General features: G+C 42.3%; 1 pseudogene; it reads right to left on the bottom strand.

Moving 5' to 3' along the window:
• LOC121288430 overlaps positions 1-18,565 on the bottom strand; it is a 33,958-nt pseudogene that overhangs the window by 3,300 nt on the left and 12,093 nt on the right.

Below are 18,565 nucleotides of genomic sequence, written 5' to 3'. Positions count from 1 at the left end.
GTTCACAACATAGTGGTCAGAGGAACATAATACTTAAAGCTGGGCATGGGGAAAATATTGAGATACGTACACTCACATACTCCTGATGGACCTGCAGGCTTACATTATACATTCCAGTATATTACAACAAGACTGTTTGCTGTAGTATGAAAGCAGCAATAACACCACATCAGAGATTATATTAAAAGGCCTTAGTAAGAATCGGGTAATAGCACAAAGGTTATAAAGCAAAGTAAGAACATTATTCTGAGATGATCAAGAACATAAGGACATAAGAGATGGAAGCAGGTGTAGGCCACTCAGTCTTTCAAGTGGACTTCAATAAAATCATGGCTGATTTTTTAACTCAATTCCACTTTTTGGCATATCCCAATATCCCTTATTTTTCTTAGTATACAAAAATCTATCAAATCACTGCCTTGAATATACTTAGTGACAGAGTCTCTCCAGTTCTTTGGGGTAAAGAATTCCAAAGATTCACAACCCTCTGAATGAAGAAAATTCTCCTCACTCAGACTATAATGGCTGAGCTTGTGACCCTTAGTTCTACACTCTGCAGCCAGGGGAAACATCCTCCTAACATCTGCCTTGCCGAACCCCTTAAGAATTTGCAATATTTCAATGAGATCACCTCTCATTCTTCTAAATGCTAGGGAATTTGGGCCTAATCTATTCAGGCCCAGATCCAGGAGTCTCAACCCAAACCCAGCCTCTGCCATTTTGCGGGGGTGGGGTGGGAATGACGGCAGGTTCTAATGTGTGCACATCCATGGTTCACGGAGGCAACTACACAAGTTAAAAGTGCAGCTGCCTCAGTCAGATCCGATTTTGGCTAGTGGAATATCCAAAACACGACTTGTGCACTTTAGACCTGGTAGGACAAGGTCTAAAGCTGCCAGAGTGCTTTGGAGAGGTACGATACTATTATAGAGTTGATTTTGTTATAGAGGCAACTTTTCTTGATGGAAACATTAAACTTTATTTACCACACAGCAACAGCAGATACGTGTGTGCATCTAACTCTATAACTAAAGAAGAACTCTCTCCTAGAGGTTCCCCATGCTGATAACTCATTGGTTTACACAGATCATGTGATCTTACAACACAGGATTATTCTTAAAGATACAGTCCTACGTTTATTAGAACTATAATTACTATATTTCAACCTCTTTAGCTTTTCTTTACATTTTTTATTTACAAGGATATTTATCTCATTACATTACAATATTTACACAGGTCACGAAATGATAAGTTCAGTCTTTCAGGTGGTTCCCTGATCCGTGTGGAACGTCGTAGCTCCATGGCTTCTGATTCTTTGGCAGGAACCACATTCTCTGGAACTGCATTAACATCAGGTACCTCATTAGGCATAGGAAGTTCAATGTCTTCCACTCTGACAGAGACACCATGCATGTCTATCCTTGGTCGAGCAACTTCAACAGGAACCACAGATTCAGTAATGGTTACAGATGGAACATCATTTTGTTGAGGTATCTCCCTTCTTCTCAAATGATCCACATGCTTATGGCTGATCCGGCCCTCCACTCCCATGTGGTATGACAATGGTCTGGTCACAGTGCTTACTTTACCAGGAAACCACTTCGGTCCTCCACTGAAATTCCTTACATATACTGCTTCTCCAACAGTAAAATGTCACTCACACCTACACAAATTGTGAGTTGCTTTTTGGTTTCTTTGACTTTTCTCCATTTTCCCCTCCAAATTGGGAAGTATCAGGCTCAGTCTTGTTCGAAGACGATGTTCAAAGTCAGTAACTCGGCAGGTGTTGCACCTGTCGTAGTGTGGGGGGATTGTTCACTAGTGAAATAGGAAATGAGCAAGTTTAGTTTCCAACGATTCACCTGTTAACTTTTTCATTCCTGCCTTAAAAGTTTGTACTGCTCTTTCTGCCAGTTCATTAGATGACGGACGGTATGTTGCAGTCTTCACGTGGTTGATTCCATTGATGCTGACAAATCTTTGAAATTCAGTGCGAATTTCAGCGCAGTACCATTATCTGAGGTGATTACTCCTGGCAATCCATGGATAGATAGAAAAGCTTTGGCATAATTTTTTTGTAGTAGCACCTGACGTTGGCGGCCTCATAAATGCCTAACCACTTGGAATGAGCATCTATAATCAGTGGTCATGGTTCCAAGAAAAGAACTGACGTAATCTACGTGCAATCTCACCCAGGGTCAACAAGACCACTTCCATGGGCGTAATGGGGCTGTCACCAGCAACTTTTGTATCAGTTGGCATTACACACTGTGGTTAACTACCTTCTCAATATTGCCATTCATTCCCGGCCACCAAAGATAACTTTGCGCTATTGTCTTCATTCTTGAGGTTCCTGGATGGACACTGTGTAACTACTAAGAGTGGTTCCCTTCCTTGTGAAAGAACTACTATTCATGCACCCCACAATAGAATACCATCCTTATTGCCCATTTTGTGTCTTTGGTTGAAAAATGGCTTCAATTCATCAGAGACTGGTTCCTGGGACCATCTATGTAACACTTGGTCTCTCAATCGAAACAGAACTGGATCATGATTCATCCAGTTTCTTATCTGCCTGGCACAGACTGGTGAGGAATCCAGGAAATTCATCACTAATGCGATCTCTTGGGGAATTGGGACATGGTCATTGTCCTCTTGCAAAGGAAGGCGACTTAGGGTATCGGCATTGGCTATATCCCTGGCCCATGCACATAAGTGTATTCATATGCCACTAAAATTAGGGCCCATCTTTGAATTCATGCAAAAACTTGGGGAGGGATGGCCTTTACCTCACTAAGCAAACCCAAAAGTGGTTTGTGGTCTGATACTATCATGAAATGTCGCCCAACACTTATTAGTGGAATTTTTTTACACCAGAAATAATCGACAGACTTTCCTTTTCAACCTGAGAATATCCTTTTTCAGCTGCGGTAAGTGTCCTGGATGCATAGCCTATTGGCCTGTCTGTACTGTCGTCCATCTTGTAAGATAGTACCACTCCCACTCCATAGAGGACCGCATCACAGGTTAGCACCAATTCCTTTGTCGGGTCGTAGTGCACTAACAAATTTGAAGAGTGCAAGAGTTGTTTTAATTTCATGAAAGCTTCTTCTTGGGGTGACTTCCAAACCCAATACTAGTTTTTCTTTAGCAGTAAATGTAGGGGGACTAGAACCGTTGATAAATTTAGTAGATATCAGCCATAATAATTTACCATCCCTAAAAATGATTTAAGTTCAGAGACGTTCTTAGGTGCAGGTGCCTCTCCTTTTGCTATAACTGTCTCTTCGACAGGGTGTAACCCTTGGGCATCTACCCGGTGGCCCAAATAAATTATTTCATTTGCCTGAAAAGTGCATTTTTCCTTCTTTAGCCACACTCCTGCTTCTAAAGATCGTTTCAGGACTTCCTCAAGATTAGCCAAGTGTTCCTTTTCTGTGAATTCAGTTATTAGTACATCGTTCAGGTAGACCACAACTTGAGGTAGTCCTGTAGCAAGCTCTCCAACGTCCTTTAAAAAATGGTACAGGCCGAGAAAACACCAAAGGGCTGGTGTGTGCATTGGTATAACCCTTTGTGGGTGTTTATGGTCACAAATTCTTGGGAGGCATCATCCATTTCCAGTTGATGATACATGTGACTCATGTCAAGCTTTGTATGCGTTATCCCTCCTGCTGGTTTGGCATAGAGGTCTTCAATCTTGGGAATGGTGTACCTGTCCAGCTTGGCTGCTTTGTTGACCATTAGTTTATAGTCCCCACAGATCCAGAAGGTCTGATCTGGTTTTAGGACAGGGACTATAGGTACTGCCCACTCTGAGAACTGAACCGCTTTTATGACACCCAACCTCTCTAGCCAGTTCAACTCAGCGCCAAACCTTCTCTCCCAAAGTGTATGGCACCAGTCTTGCTTTCAAGAAGCGAGGAGTTGCTTCTGGGTCCACGTAAACCTTGGCTTTTGATTTTTCCCAGTTCATCCCTGAAGACGGTGTCATTTTTTTAGCAGCTCTGGCAGTCCTCCTGTTCACAACTGGAAGATTTCAGACTAGTTTAATTTAATCCCTTTCAACCATTATGACCTAGAAGGCTTGGTCCTTCCCTTTCTACCACCACCACTGGTAGTTGTACTGTTTGGTATCTATAATAAACAGTTACTCTGGAGATACCTTTTATCTGGATTTCTTCGCCTGTGTACGTTTTCAACTTGGCAGAGGTTTGTTCCAAATTTACTTGTTGAGCACCTTTATTTAAATATCCAAAAGTGTGTTCCCCTACCACGGTGGTAGAAGCACCAGTGTCTACTTCCATTTTTAAGGGTTTACCATTCACTTACACTGTGACAATAATTGGCTCTGTCTTCCAAACTTTCACGTTGAATAAGGAATAAATGTCAGAATTGGATGTTCCTGGCTTTTCCACACTGTATACTTCATTGGACTTTGTTTGTTGCCTGGAAGCCTGTTTTAATCTCACTTTTCAATGCTTCAATTTGCGCCCACTTTTGTGATAAAAACAACACTCCCTCTTTTTTAAATTGCCAATTGTTAGGAGTATGATTGTTTCCATGTCAAGAAAAATTAGCTTACGAATTTGCTGCTAGCTGTTTCCTCTAAATTTTCAGTTAGCGGAGGCTGTTTCCTGCTTTGTGGCAGATTCCTGGCTTTTTGCACCACTTTCGGCTGACTGTTCCCGCCCAGCTAGGAAAACGGCACCATCCTGCGCACCTTGAATCGCATGAGTCCCTTACAGCACTTTTCATCACAAGCACTATTTCCAACATTTTCTTAAAATCAAGATCCACTTCAGTCAGCAATCTTCACTGAATAGCATCCTTTTGCACGCCACAGACCAAACGATCCCTGAGCATATCATTCCGAGTTTCACCAAAATCACAATATTCTGTTAGTTGTTTTACTTTCGCCATGTGGGTAGCAATGGTCTCCCCTGGGACTCTTTGTGATTTCATTGGCTTGAAATTAGAACGCAAAACATTCTATATATTGAGACAAGTCGTCTGTGGCTAGTTCAAAGGGATTGATTCTGCCAAACTGTGGCATCTCGGATGAGTATATCTTCTTTTCTTTTTGATTATCTTAGATACTCAAAATCCCTGGGCGAGGGATAGCACCAGATCTGATTTATCCTTGTCACCAGTTTATTATAGATTTGATTTTCCAGGCAATTTTTCTTGGTGGAAATATTGAGCTTTATTTACAAGATAGCAGCAGCAGCTACATGTGTGCATCCAACTCTATAACCGAAGAAGAACTCTCTCCTAGAGGTTCCCTGCGCTGCTAACTCTTTGGTTTATACAGATGATATGATCTTATAACACAGGATTATTCTTCATGCTACAGTCCTATGTTTATCAGAACTATAGTTACTACAGGTACCCTTTTGGGTATGTCCCTGGGACACGTTTTGGAGAGGCCAGATGCCCATTGGAAGAGGTAAGGTGCTGTTTGGAATTGATAAAATTAGACATGAATGTGTGTAAAAAGTGCATAAACTCATTGGGACTGGTCAAGAAAACTATCAAAAGAACTGTCAAAAGAATTGTCAAGTTGCCAAGGTATTTAAATATCTTGCCCTTTGAATCTTTGAAAAAACTGTCTGCGGTATTAAAAAAAAACAATGCTTGCTATTTTACTCTGTCTGTTGAAATAAGCCTGAGGACTTCTGTCACTGTGTAACTGCTACGGACTGATTTCACGATCATGCATTATCACAGTAGGGTGCCTGCCATTTCACAATTTGATTTACAGCTCTTTTAAACGGTTATAAACTCATTGAAGTGAGGTTATGAATACAAATGCTGGTTTTCATAAGGGATTAAAGAAAGGTAAATGTGGTAAATAGGCTTTATCAAAGAGAATTTTTTTTTAAATAGTGAATTTATATGCTTAAGAATTTACCTTTCTATACTTGTATTGTTTTCAATCTCCTGACTGTCTCTCCACTCGTGCTGTTTTACCCCTGAACTCTCGCTAATTTATCTCTTGAGCTCTCGCTGTTTTATCCCCTGAACTCTCGCTGTTTTATCTCCTGAACACTCGCTGTTTTATCTCCTGAACTCTCGCAGTTTTATCTCCTGAACTCTCACTGTTTTATCTCCTGAACTCTCACTCTACATTGGTACCAATGACAATATTCCTGATTACAAGGTATTCAGGAAAGATAGGAAAGGGAAAAAAGGAGGGGTGGCATGTTTGGTTAAGGATAGTATTGCAGTACTGGAGAAAGAGGATGTGTCAGAGGATTCAAGGACAGAATCAATTTGGCTAAAGCTAAGGAATAAGAAGGGTGCAAGAAGCTAGTGGGAAAGATAAAGAGGAACAAATATGCAAGGAAATTACAGAGAGGTGTAAACATCAGTGAGTAGTTATAATGGGGGACTTTAATTACCTGTAGATAAGCTGGCATAGTGGTAGTGTAAGGGCAGTGAGGTACAAGTGTTCTTAGATTGTGTTCAGGAGAATTTCCTACAGCAGTATGTGTCCAGTCCAACAAGAAATGATGCATTGCTAGACCTGGTTCTTGGGAATGAGATGGGCCAAGTAGATCAATGACAGTGGGGGAACATTTAGGGGACAGTGACCATCATATTATAAGGTTTAGGATGACGGTGGAAAATGATATTGGTCAATCCAGATTAAGAATAATCGACTGATAGACAGTGGGGCAAGAACGGAGCTGGGCCGGATAGACTGGAACCAAAAGTTGGGAGCAAAAACACTAGCTGAACAATGGGCTACCTTCAAAGAGGAGATAGTTTGGGCACAACCAAGGTATGTTCCCTCAAAAGGGAAGGGTAGGACAAACAAATCCAGAGCTCCCTGGATGACAAAGGAGATAGAAATTAAGATAGAGAAGAAAAAGTGTTTTTACGACATGTGTCAGGTAGCAAATACAATTGAGGACCAAGCTGAATACAGAACGTTCAGAAGGGATGTGAGAAAGCAAATACGAGAAGCAAAGAGGGATTATGAAAAAAGACTGGCAGCTAATATAAAAGGAAATCCCAAAGTATTCTATAAGCACATCAATAGTAAAAGAGTGGTAAAAGGAGGAGTAGGGCCGATTAGGGACCAAAAAGGGGATTTACACATAGAGGCAAGAGGCATGGCTGAGGTGTTACATGAATATTTTGCATCTGGCTTTACCTACGAGGCAGATGCTGCCCAGACCAGGGTTACAGAGGAGGAAACTCAGTCACTAGAAGGGTTTAAAATTGATAAGAAGGAGGCATTGGATAAGCTGTCGGTACTTAAAGTTGATAAGGCACTGGGACTGAATATTGAAGAATATTGAAGGAAGTGAGAGTGGAAATTGCAGAGGAACTGGCAATAATCTTTCAATGTTCCCTGGATTTGGGGGAGGTGCCGGAGGACTGGAGAATTGCAAATTGCCCTTGTTCAGAGAAGGTTGTAAAGACCTGCCCTGCAATTACAGACCAGTCAGTTTAACTTCGGTGATGGGGAAACTTCTAGAAACAATTATTCAGGATAGAATTAATGGTCACATGGAAAAATGTGGATTGATTCGGCAGAGATAGCATGGATTTGTTAAAGGAAAATCATGTCCTACAAACTTGCTGGAGTTTTTTGAAGAGGTAACAGAGATGGTTGATGAGGGCAAGGCCATTGATGTGGCGTGCATGGACTTCCAAAAGGCATTCGATACAGTGCCACACAACACTGTGAGGAAAGTTATAGGTCATGGAATAAAAGGGACAGTAGCAACGTGGATGCATAATTGGCTGAAGGATAGGAAACAGAGAGTAATGGTTAATGGGTATTTTTCGGGCTGGAAGAAGGTTTGTAGTGGAGTTTCCCAGGGGTCAGTATTGGGACTCTTGCTTTTCCTGATATATATATATAAATGATGTAGATCTTGGGTGCAGGGGACAATTTCAAAGTTTGTGGATGACACAAAATTTTGGAGAATTGTAAACTGTGAGGAGGACAGTGTAGAACTTCAGAAAGACATTGACACATTGGTGGAGTGGGCAGATAGGTGGCAGATGAAGTTCAATGCAGAGAAGTATGAGGTGATACACTGTGGTACAAAGAACATGGAGAGACAGTATAAAATAAAGGATACTATTCTAAAGGCTGTGCAGGAGCAGAGAGACCTGGGTGTCTATGTATATAAGTCATTAAAGGTGGCAGGACAGGTAGAGAGAGCTGTTTCTAAAGCGTACAGTGTTTCCGGCTTCATTAATAGGGGCATAGAGTCTAAGAGCAGGGAGGTTATGATGAGCTTATGTGAGACATTGGTTAGACCTCAGCTGGAGTATTGTGTACAGCTCTGGGCGCCACACTATAGGAAGGATATGAACCCATTGGAGAGAGTGCAGAAGAGGTTTACAAGAATGGTTCCAGAGATGAGACACTTCAGTTATGGGGAAAGATTAGAGAAGTTGGGATTGTTTTACTTGGAGAGGAGAAGGCTAAGAGGAGACTTGATAGAAATTTTCAAAATCTTGAGGGGTCTGCACAGAGTAGATGGGGACAAACTGTTTCTGCTCATAAATGGATCAAGAACCAAAGGGCATAGTTTTAAAGTATTTTGCGAAAGAAGCAAATGTGAGGTGAGAAAAAAATTTTTTACACAGGGGGAAATAAGGGTTTGGAACGCACTTCCTGGAAGTGTGGTGGAGGCAGGTTCAACTGAAGCATTCAAGAGGGCATTAGATGATTATTTAAATAGAAACAATGTGCAGGGTTATGGGGAAAAGGCATCAGAGTGTCACTAAGTTAAAAAGCTCAGAGAGCCAGTGCAGACATGATGGACTGAATGGCCTCATTCTCCACTAACAATTCTATGATTCTGAATTTTATTTAATTTCAGCATGGGTCTTGTGGTCTTTCCCATGGTGGATACCAGATCAATTGGCAAGTTAAGTGTAAGGGAAAAGGGTGGTGGGTGGGGGAAGCATGGATTGGTATGAATTGGCACTAAGTTGGCATAGATGATATAAAGGGCCATGGGTGTGGGTAGAGGGGCTTAAGATGGCAGAAGGGCTATAAAAGACTATGGGGTTGGGTAGAGGGGCATAGATTCACATGGAAGGTATGAGGGGCAATCAGGGTGGGTGGTGGACATGAGTTGCATGGATGGGGTATGGGAAGTGTGTGGTGAGGGCTGGTGGGGTGTTTTTTGTTTTATTAATTCTCTGATATCTTTGACAAAGTACCAGAGCACCAAGGCAGGCCTTGCACTCAGCCCGCCTCCGCACCCAGCAGCCTCCGAACTCTTTCCAGGATTGCCCACCATGTCTGTCATTTTCGCCCGTACCCAATCACCACCCACCCCCACCCCCCCACCTCCTCCGCCCCCATCCTTGGAACTAAAATCCAAACTTCTGGGGCACTTTTTCCTGGGTCAGTTTTGTAGACCCAGGAATTGTCTCTCCTCTGTGTTCCTGATCTGGGAGCAAACATTCAGACCCAAGGTTCACATGTGAATAATAGTCATTATTATCGTACAGATCAACCATGATCCAATAGAATGGCAGCGCAGTTTCAAGAGGTTGGATGGCTTACTCCTGTTCCTATATTCTGACTTTACAATTAATATAAGGTCATCCCTGGGAATGAACTTCCTCACTTTGAGGAAGATTTCCTTAACAAACCTGGATACCTGTCATTGAAAAACAGTTTGTAGTTCCTGCTACATGCAAAGGTAGGTTTTACAAAGTTCTATTCCCAGCACTTAGCTATGTGGCTGGAAGCGTTTTCGGGACTGGAAGTTAGGATGTCCCATGAGATATTCCATCCATTAAAATCAATGGACGATTAACCCCACAGAGTATATTGGATTCCACACCTGAATCCCCAATATGTACTCACAGAGTGCAAGCTCTGCACTCGAACCACAAACTCATTAAAATGCATTATAGGGCACAGAGGAAAATGGTGTAAGGTTTTCCCATCTGATATGAATTTCACAGGTGAGAAGACTTGAGTGAATCCAGGCACTCTTGCCTTGACTGACTATACTCAGTGCAGTGAGTTCAGTTTAGCTGAATTACTAAATTCAGGCTATAGCTACTTTGGCTTCAAATTGCTAACTGTGTGTGGCAGTTAAGCCAGAGTTAAAGTCTTGTATGACAGACATAAATTTTTCACCAGGCACACATAAATTGAGTTCATAGTATGCTCTTTAATTCTCCTTTTAGTCTTAGAAAGGCTGGCTTTGGGACTCGGTTTCAGAGTGTTGGGACAACATAGTGTAACTCAATCAAGTGACCATGCCAACTGTGATCATATCAGAAAGAAAGAAAAATATAACTTCCATTTATATAGCACTTTATCAGACTTCAGTACCTTCCCAAGCTCTTCACAACCTATGGATCACTGTTGGACTTTTCACAGCTGTGACGTGGGAAATCGTGAGGCCAGTATAGCTGAACTCAATCTGACCTTAAGCCCTCATCCACATACCTGTGTTTTCTGACATATGTCATTGAGCAATGGGAACCATGGATGATTTTAATCCTTCCTGACCCAAAGGCATGGAAACTAGTTATTGTATTCTTATTGCTACTCTACTAGGCCAAAATTAACTCAGCGCACACCGAGAATCAAACTGCAGCTTTCTTGGTCTATATAGCTCAATAGGAAGTGGCTTAACCACTAAAACAATGTGTGGCTTATGAATATTACAGCTGGTTAAGAATCCCCTAATGTAAAGGTAAAGGAAGGTGGACGGAGCATCTTTTCCATAAAACATAGCCTCCTGCAACTTCAAAATATCACCCTGTGTACATATCAAGATCCCTCTTTTATCAGTAACATCTAAAAATAATGATACATTAGATTCAACATATGTTATATTTTGAAAAGGAAGTTTCTCGAAAGTCTTTGCTGGAGGTTGATCTACTAACCTTGGTACTGGATTCTCAACTAGTGGAATCAAAGGAATCATGGCCTTGGCTGCTATTTATGTTTCTCTTCACTGATTGCATTTTTTCTCTATGTGGTGTCCTCATTGTCCAAGGGTTGCCATGATATTATTATGGGACAAGGCAGGGGTGAAGACACCAAGAAGTACCTCAGCTAGTGCAGTAATTGAACCTTCACTTTTGGTATTATCTATATCACACTCAAGTCATCTAGCCAACTGAACTAACCAATGAAAAACTCAGCAGGTCTGGCAGCATCGGCGGAGAAGAAAAGAGTTGACGTTTCGAGTCCTCGTGCTGAGTTTTTCCAGGTAATTCTGTTTTTGTTTTGGATTTCCAGCATCCGCAGTTTTTTGTTTTTATTTTTGAACTAACCAACCCCTTGTAGTAGCTTGGGAGTTTTTAAACTAATCTGTAAAGAGAGCACTAGCTGGGGAGGGGGTCATTTCATATCAGTGGGTGCAAATCCTACTTGGAAGGGGCTACTGTGTGGAAAGGTTCTTCCCGATGTTTCAGTGGATGGTCCCTACCCTTAACCAGTTAATTTCAGGACACTGGGTGAATCAGTGAGAAGACAATGATAAATGCAACAAATGAGACAGAATGCCAAAAACTCAATTGAACAAAGTAATTCTCAGGTAAATGTGACATCATCATCAGTTTGATTATACGTTTACTTTCTTTCTGTTTGAACAGTACCGCAAAGATTTGAAAAGAAATGTAGGCTACTTACTAAACAATGTGCCCCATCCAGTAGCAGGGATAACCATTTCCATAGATGTCACCAGCAGGAGGAATGCAGGCAGGCTTGACCTTGTCATTCAAGGTTGCAGGTTTGGTAAGTTTGATCATAGCAATGTCATTCCTAAAATGAGAAAGTTTCAGGGAGTTGTTAGGCAACCAGCCTGTACGCAACCTTGTTCCGTACAGGCTGCCCTCAATTTAAAGAACGGTTGAATGCAGCTAATACAGCTTTTGCTATTTTTAAAAAAAAATATATTCTTGGGTGGTGGCTGTCACTGGCAAGGGCAGCATTTATTGTTCATTCCTAATCACCCTTGAAAAGGTGGTGGCAAGCTACCATCTTGAACCACTGCAGTCCATGTACTGTAGATATTGCTTTTGTCTGTAGGGTTTGCTAGTCCATTTCAGAGGCCAGATAAGAGTCAATTACATTGCTGTGGATCTGGATTCATGCATAGGCAGACCAAATAAGGATCACAGAAGCCTCCACTGAAGGGCATTGGTGAAACAGTGAGCTTCATGATCATTCTTAATAAGGCTAATATTTTATTCCAGAATTATTAATTAAATTTAAATCCCCTCAGCTGCTGTGGTGAAATTTGAACTCATGCCTCTAGAACATGTGTCTGGTTTGTCAGCCCAGTAACATTACCATCATGCTACTATCCTTATTGCTTACATACTGTTGAGCAAAGACCTACAAATCAGCAGGCTGGTGATTTGAGGGCACGGAGAAGGAGCCAAATGAGTGGAACGGGTTGAGGTACTTCTGGAGTCTCAAGAAGCGGCAAAAATATATCACTGTCCCTTCACTGTCACTGAGTCAAAAACCTGGAACTCCTTTCCTACACCAGATGGGTGTACCTACACCAAATGGATTCCAAGTGACTCAAGAAGGTGACTCACCACCATCTTCTCATGGACAGTTAAGGATGAACAACAAATGCTGGCCAATCCAACGATGATTACATCCCACAGAAGAATAATAAAAGTATTGAGAAAGGCAGGCTACAGCTGAGGAGGCTGTGGGTCGAGCAGGGAGAACAGCTGGGAAGCTTAAGAAGGAAAAAGACTTGAGTATTGCTGAAAACAGAGACATGTTGTCGAAGTTTTTCATTTTGCAGTCATCAGGACAGATTCACAAGAATACCAAATCTTGAAAGTCTTGTCCTGATGAGTGCAAGATGAAAAGCTTTGGCAGCATATCTCTTTTTTCAGCATTGCTCAATTTCTGTATTATCAAGCTACTCTCAAGAAAGAGACTTTTAATCCACTGTTGAAATAATTAGGACTCATTAGCTATTCTTAAGTCCTTAGAACATTTCACTTTGTTAAAGGTGCTAAAGAATTGTAAATTGTTGTTGTTATTATTTGGTCTTGCTGTGATCGCTGAGGCAGAAAATTGTGGTCATGGCTAAAAACAGAGCTGAAGCCTTTCTCCAACAATCTGATTAGGAAAGGGGACTCATTTTTTTCCACTCTAAATTGATTCAGTGTTTCTACTGTGAAAAGTAACCGATTTCGAAAGCATGGACATCAACCTACAGTCAAACAGACATTATAAACACACAAAAAAAGAAAGATATGCAGAAAGACTGGATCACAGTCACACAAACTATTTAATCATTGCTGTCCATTCCCAATCCCCTTAATCTTCGATCTCATCCTGGTCAGCGATTTTTATTCTTTCAAAGAATTAACCAAAAGTGCCACTGCCAGGAGTCTGTGACCGATATAAAAATATCTCCAGTTTAATGTCAGAAGTAAAGTTAAAAGGGAAAACTTTAAGTCAAAACAAATTATTCTAACTTTGTGAAACTGGGGAAACCACAGGTGGAATTTAATGGAGTCTGACAGAGCGGACATGATGGTGGAGGGGGTGCGGGTGGGGGTGGGGGGGCTGTTAGGAGAATCGGGTAAGAGTATCGCATTGGAGTCCTGGCATCAGGAAAACTGTTCTCAATTAAGCTGGGGGTGGGAAGGGCCCGACATGTCAATTAGCCTGCCAGCAGTGGGATGTCAATTAGAATCATTAATGAGCCACTTATTAAAGAGAAATTATCCCTCAGCTCAGGGATTTAATGTGACTTGCAAGGCTCTCTCATGCCGCCTGAAGGCCACCCAGCCAACCCTGTCATATTTGCCTGCGACCTCTTAGGGGGAGGAGCCTCGTTTTCAAGCACTGGCTGCCCGGTCGAGGGACCAGGCATCGGAAAGGGGGTGGGGGGGCTGCCGAAAGCCAGCCTCTGCTCTTGCCACCAAACCCCTGACCATCCTTTTTGGCTACCCCTTCAAAATCACCCCCATCCCCTCCTCTAACTCACCTCCTCGAACTGAGCCTTGAAACTTTCTTGGCAACAGCCACCTCTCCCGGTGGCACTGCTGGCAATAGAGAGCTACCGGTCTCTGATTGGCCGGCATCTCTCAGGGATGGGATTCCCGTCCCACTGGGAGCTTGGTTGTGTGGAAGGCCCAAGGCTGGCCAGTTAAGTGCTTGAGGAAACTTAAATTGGGTCAGGCCTCTCCCCATGGAAGGAATGAGGGTTTCCATCGGTTCCTCAACTGGTGCGGGGGACCCCCGTTTCTAGCACTAAATCCCCGCCCAGACTTGGAATACTAGGAGGGATTTGCCAGGTACGCATAGGCTCAGATTTTTGCTCCTGGGTCAGGAGAATCCCGAACCCGATCTTTGAAAATAGCTACCAGCAGGCTGGTGGCACAGGCTGGATTAGAAGGCAGGCCTGCTGACCCTGGAGCGAGTGCAGAAGGCCTGCCTCCGTGCTCTGGCACTGTGTTAAATTAAATTTAAATGGCCAGCTGCCTCTGCGCTTGTGCGAACCCCAGCCTTACTTCACTCCCACCCTCACGAAAATGGAATGTTCCGTGTTCGGGTGGAAATTAGAATTTCCAGCCTTTTCTGGGATTTTCACCATGCCAGAGCTGGGCCATAGTGGGAAATTGACAACCTTAACCTGTAATTTTCCATTCAAATCTCTCCTATTGGGAGAAATTTTGGGCATTTAATTCTCTAAGAGGGATTGATGGATTGCGAGAAATCAGGGACATGCACCAAGGATGATTCCTGTATTGAAGTGAGACTCTAAGTTATTAGAGAAAAGTTCACAGAAATGATCTTACTTACAAAACAGAGAAATGAATAAGATGTGCAGGAAACATTAGTGTTGCGGTTATAAAAAAGGTTACTTAAATTAGACTTTAAGTGCAGAACCAAATGGATTGAATATAAAATTAATAAGCTTCAAGTGAAATAAGGAAGGTGAGAAAACTATTTTACCTAAGGTATTATCCTCCTAGTTACAGCAGTTAATGCTGCCTAGTAACTTCCTCCAGTCTTACAACCCTCCGAAATCTCTGCACTGTTCTAATCCCGCCTCTTTCACATTCCCAATTTTAATTGTGCCACCATTGGCAGCTATACCTTCAGCTACCAAGGCCCTAAGCTCTGGAATTCTCTCTCCAAAGCTCTCTGCTCTCTACCTCTCTTTCTGCCTTGAAGACATTCTTTAAAACCCACATCTGGTCACTTGTCCTTATATCTCCTTGCATGACTCAGTGTTGAATGTTTTTTGGTAATGTTTCTTTGAAGCTCTTTGTGATGTTTTGCTATATTACAAAAATAGGGCATAATGCATCTCAGGAAGTTGTCATATGCAATAGGTAGAATTAATGGATTGAAAGATGTTTTTCATCAACACACACTCCCTGTGAATGAGTCATCCAAGGTCATATGACCTAATATCTCCTTTTGTGGCTCAGTGTCATACTTTGTTTCATAAAGCTCCTGTGAAGCGCCTTGAGATACTTCATTATGTTAAAGGTGCTGTATAAATATAAGTTGTTTTTGTTGATTCACAGATTCACCACACCACTGTTAAAACTGCAAGTCAGTTTGACAATTGAGACTGAAAAATCAAGCACACCACCTTACCCACAGGACAGGCAACTGGGGTTCCACTGAGGGTGAACAAAGATCTTGGCAGCTGCTATAGTCTCTTCTGAACCTTCATCCACACGCCTGTCATAGTCCATGAGGACCACATAGTAGGACTGGCTTGAACTTTGAGGATAAGATGCAATATTAAAATAGTGCAAAGAAACTTGGTATAACAATTTATGGGCACATTTTCAACTTTATAACTCTTTAACGCAGAGCATCAGAAATATCGTGGTGTTGGGAATCTCATGGCTAAATTCCCAATACACCAGGAGTATGAAAGGCAAAAATATCCTTGTTGGCTTAGAACTTAAATGTTGCCGATCATGGCTGCCAAACACTTACAGCATTTATATGATAATTTACTGTCTGCACTTTCAAGTGATGCATTCTCCTGGGTGAATGTCTCCTGTAAAATAATGGACAGAAGACTGTGGCACAAATGCAGTTAGTCTTCAGTGGTCTACATTGGGAACAGTATTTACAAAAGCTTATCTCTCAGAATAGACACTCACTGGATGCAGTGCCCTGCTGTTACAATCCAGTGACTGTCAATCAGGATTCCTCCACAGGTATGGGATAAATATGATCCTCGATCCACTTTCAAGGAAATCTACCAATAAATCAGAGAGAGACAGTGAGAAAAACAGCATATTCTCAGAAATCAGCAACTATTATACACGGCCATCTACTGGGGCTCCATTTCCATTGTCAAATGGCCAGCGTCATCCAAGGTCACATCCTCAATCAGTGGAGCAAGTTCTGTTCAGTCCTTGTCATCTCCTGTTTTCTCCCTATATGTGAATATGGTACATGGAAGGTTTAAGGTCGAGTGACCCCTATTAAGATTCAAACCCTGGGTTGCCTGACCCACGGTCTGATGCTCAACTGACTGAATTTCCCAAAAGTGATTTGCAACATAAAGAGCAATTTTCTTTGATTTCCCTTTATCTCCTAATCTCCACTTCCCCTCTCCTGATGATGCTATTTCTTTCTGGGGTTCTTGGGCTTAAACAACACTTTGGTACTTTGCCCAAGGGATCATTCTCTGCAGTGAGCTTAGGTAGTGAGCCTTGGAGGCCTATTCAATTGTGGAGGGCATCATCAACAACCCCAACTTACATTAGTATAGTGCCTGTAAATTTTCCTAAGGGCTTCATTGCAGCGTTATCAAACAAAATTTGATACCAAGCTACACAAGGAGAGTAGGAGTGATGAACTTTGATCTGGAGCAGTAGCCAAAACAAGCACATGAATGAAGACAGGACGGAGCTGCCAAACCAGGAGCCACCTTGAATTCCAACATCAAGCCTAAACCTTGGCTGTAAGGTGTTTTTTGGACCTCCTGAGGTTGTGAAAGGTCTCTTATAAATGCAAGTCTTTATTTCTTTCCTTTAAACCTTTGCTCACCTAAAACAGGCACACTTACCAGGATTGGTCAATAGTTAGTGATCAACAGTGGCAATCCCAAGTGATTCTTATTCCTTTCTTTACTTAGGTGCAGTAAGGTCAGTTGTGACCCTTCTGCTGCTGTCCCAGCTGAGATCAAACAACCCATCAGAGACTGGGGATTGAACTCAAGGGGCAGAATTTTCTGCTCGGCCGGAAGACAGGCTCGTGTCTGACCCGAACGAGTGTAATATGATGTGCAATGATGTCGGGCGAGTGTCCCGATGTCATCGCGTATTCGCACGATATTTCAGTTGGCGGGTGTGCATGGGAGTTGGCAGCGTGCCCGCTGACAATTAGACCTATTAAGGCCATTAAAGATTTAATTAAGTGAAATTTTTCGCTGCCCGTCCAACCTTACAGGATGAGGTTTTGATCAGTCATATAAAAAAATTATAAATTTTTCAAACTAAGTTTTAACATGTCTCTGCTCATGTGACAGAGTCACATGAGGGAATATGTTGTTAACATTTTTAAAATCTTTCTTTTCTATTTTCAAAAATCTTTATCTCCCTGAGGCAGCGCTATGCCTCAGGTAGCTTTTCCTGCGTGCATCCACATGCATGCGCAAACCTCTGCGCTTGCCCTCCTCACTCCCGCCCCCCCCACTACCCCCAAACACACACACACACACACACTCACACACACACACAGGCAGGGCTGAGTGCTACAGCGTGTGTTTCATGCTAGGTGGGCCTTAATTGGCTGGTCAGTGTGAAATCGCGGTTGGGGCCCAAACAGGTGGTGGTCGGTTACCCGACCGCTCCCACTCATCCCCACCGAGCCCGCCCGATGAGGGCAAAATTCTGCCCAAGAGCTCATCGAACAATGCCACACTGAGCAACACATTTACCAGTGAGGCATTGGAAAGCAAAGAGTATCCCTTTTCTGTCAGCAATGGCATTCCATCTGTAACTCACCTGCCAGGGCCAGCTGAATGGTCTAGCGTCAACTCCATTGACTACCTACCCTTGTCATAAAAGGTGGGTAGCTGGGATTTCCACAGGCATTAGCTGAAAAGACAAATGTTCCACTCACATCAATATCTGTAAAATGAGACATTTTTATCTTGAAGGTTGGTGATTGGACCTTAAAGGAGTATTCGAGATATATTAAACAGTTTAGAGAAGATAAAATTGGACAACGATTTCAAAGGCAGAGCATCACAGTAGGATAATGGTTACAGGTTCAATTTGGTTGAAAGGGAAATTTAGGAGTGATGTTGGCCATAATAATTTAGGAGTGATGTTGTTCATAATTTTTTTACACAATGTGTATTTGGTACTGGGAATAGACCATTCGGTAGGGCAGTGGAGGCAAATCCCTTGTCTTGTTTCAAGTGCCAGTTTTGCTTTGTGACAGCTAGTTGGTTTCGGTTTCATCTTCTGAGCAAATGAGTGAAAATGGGGCAAGTGGCTTTTATTATTTGTATTTATCTTATGATCACTTAAGCACTTGTTAGCAGCTTATAAAAGCACCAAGAAAATATATTCCACGTACACTGTAATT

Source organism: Carcharodon carcharias, chromosome 15, assembly GCF_017639515.1.
Source record: "Carcharodon carcharias isolate sCarCar2 chromosome 15, sCarCar2.pri, whole genome shotgun sequence".
NCBI classification, from domain to species: Eukaryota; Metazoa; Chordata; class Chondrichthyes; order Lamniformes; family Lamnidae; genus Carcharodon; species Carcharodon carcharias.
The sequence above is the reverse complement of the archived record's forward strand: the minus strand, read 5'-3'. Positions and strand labels throughout refer to the sequence as shown.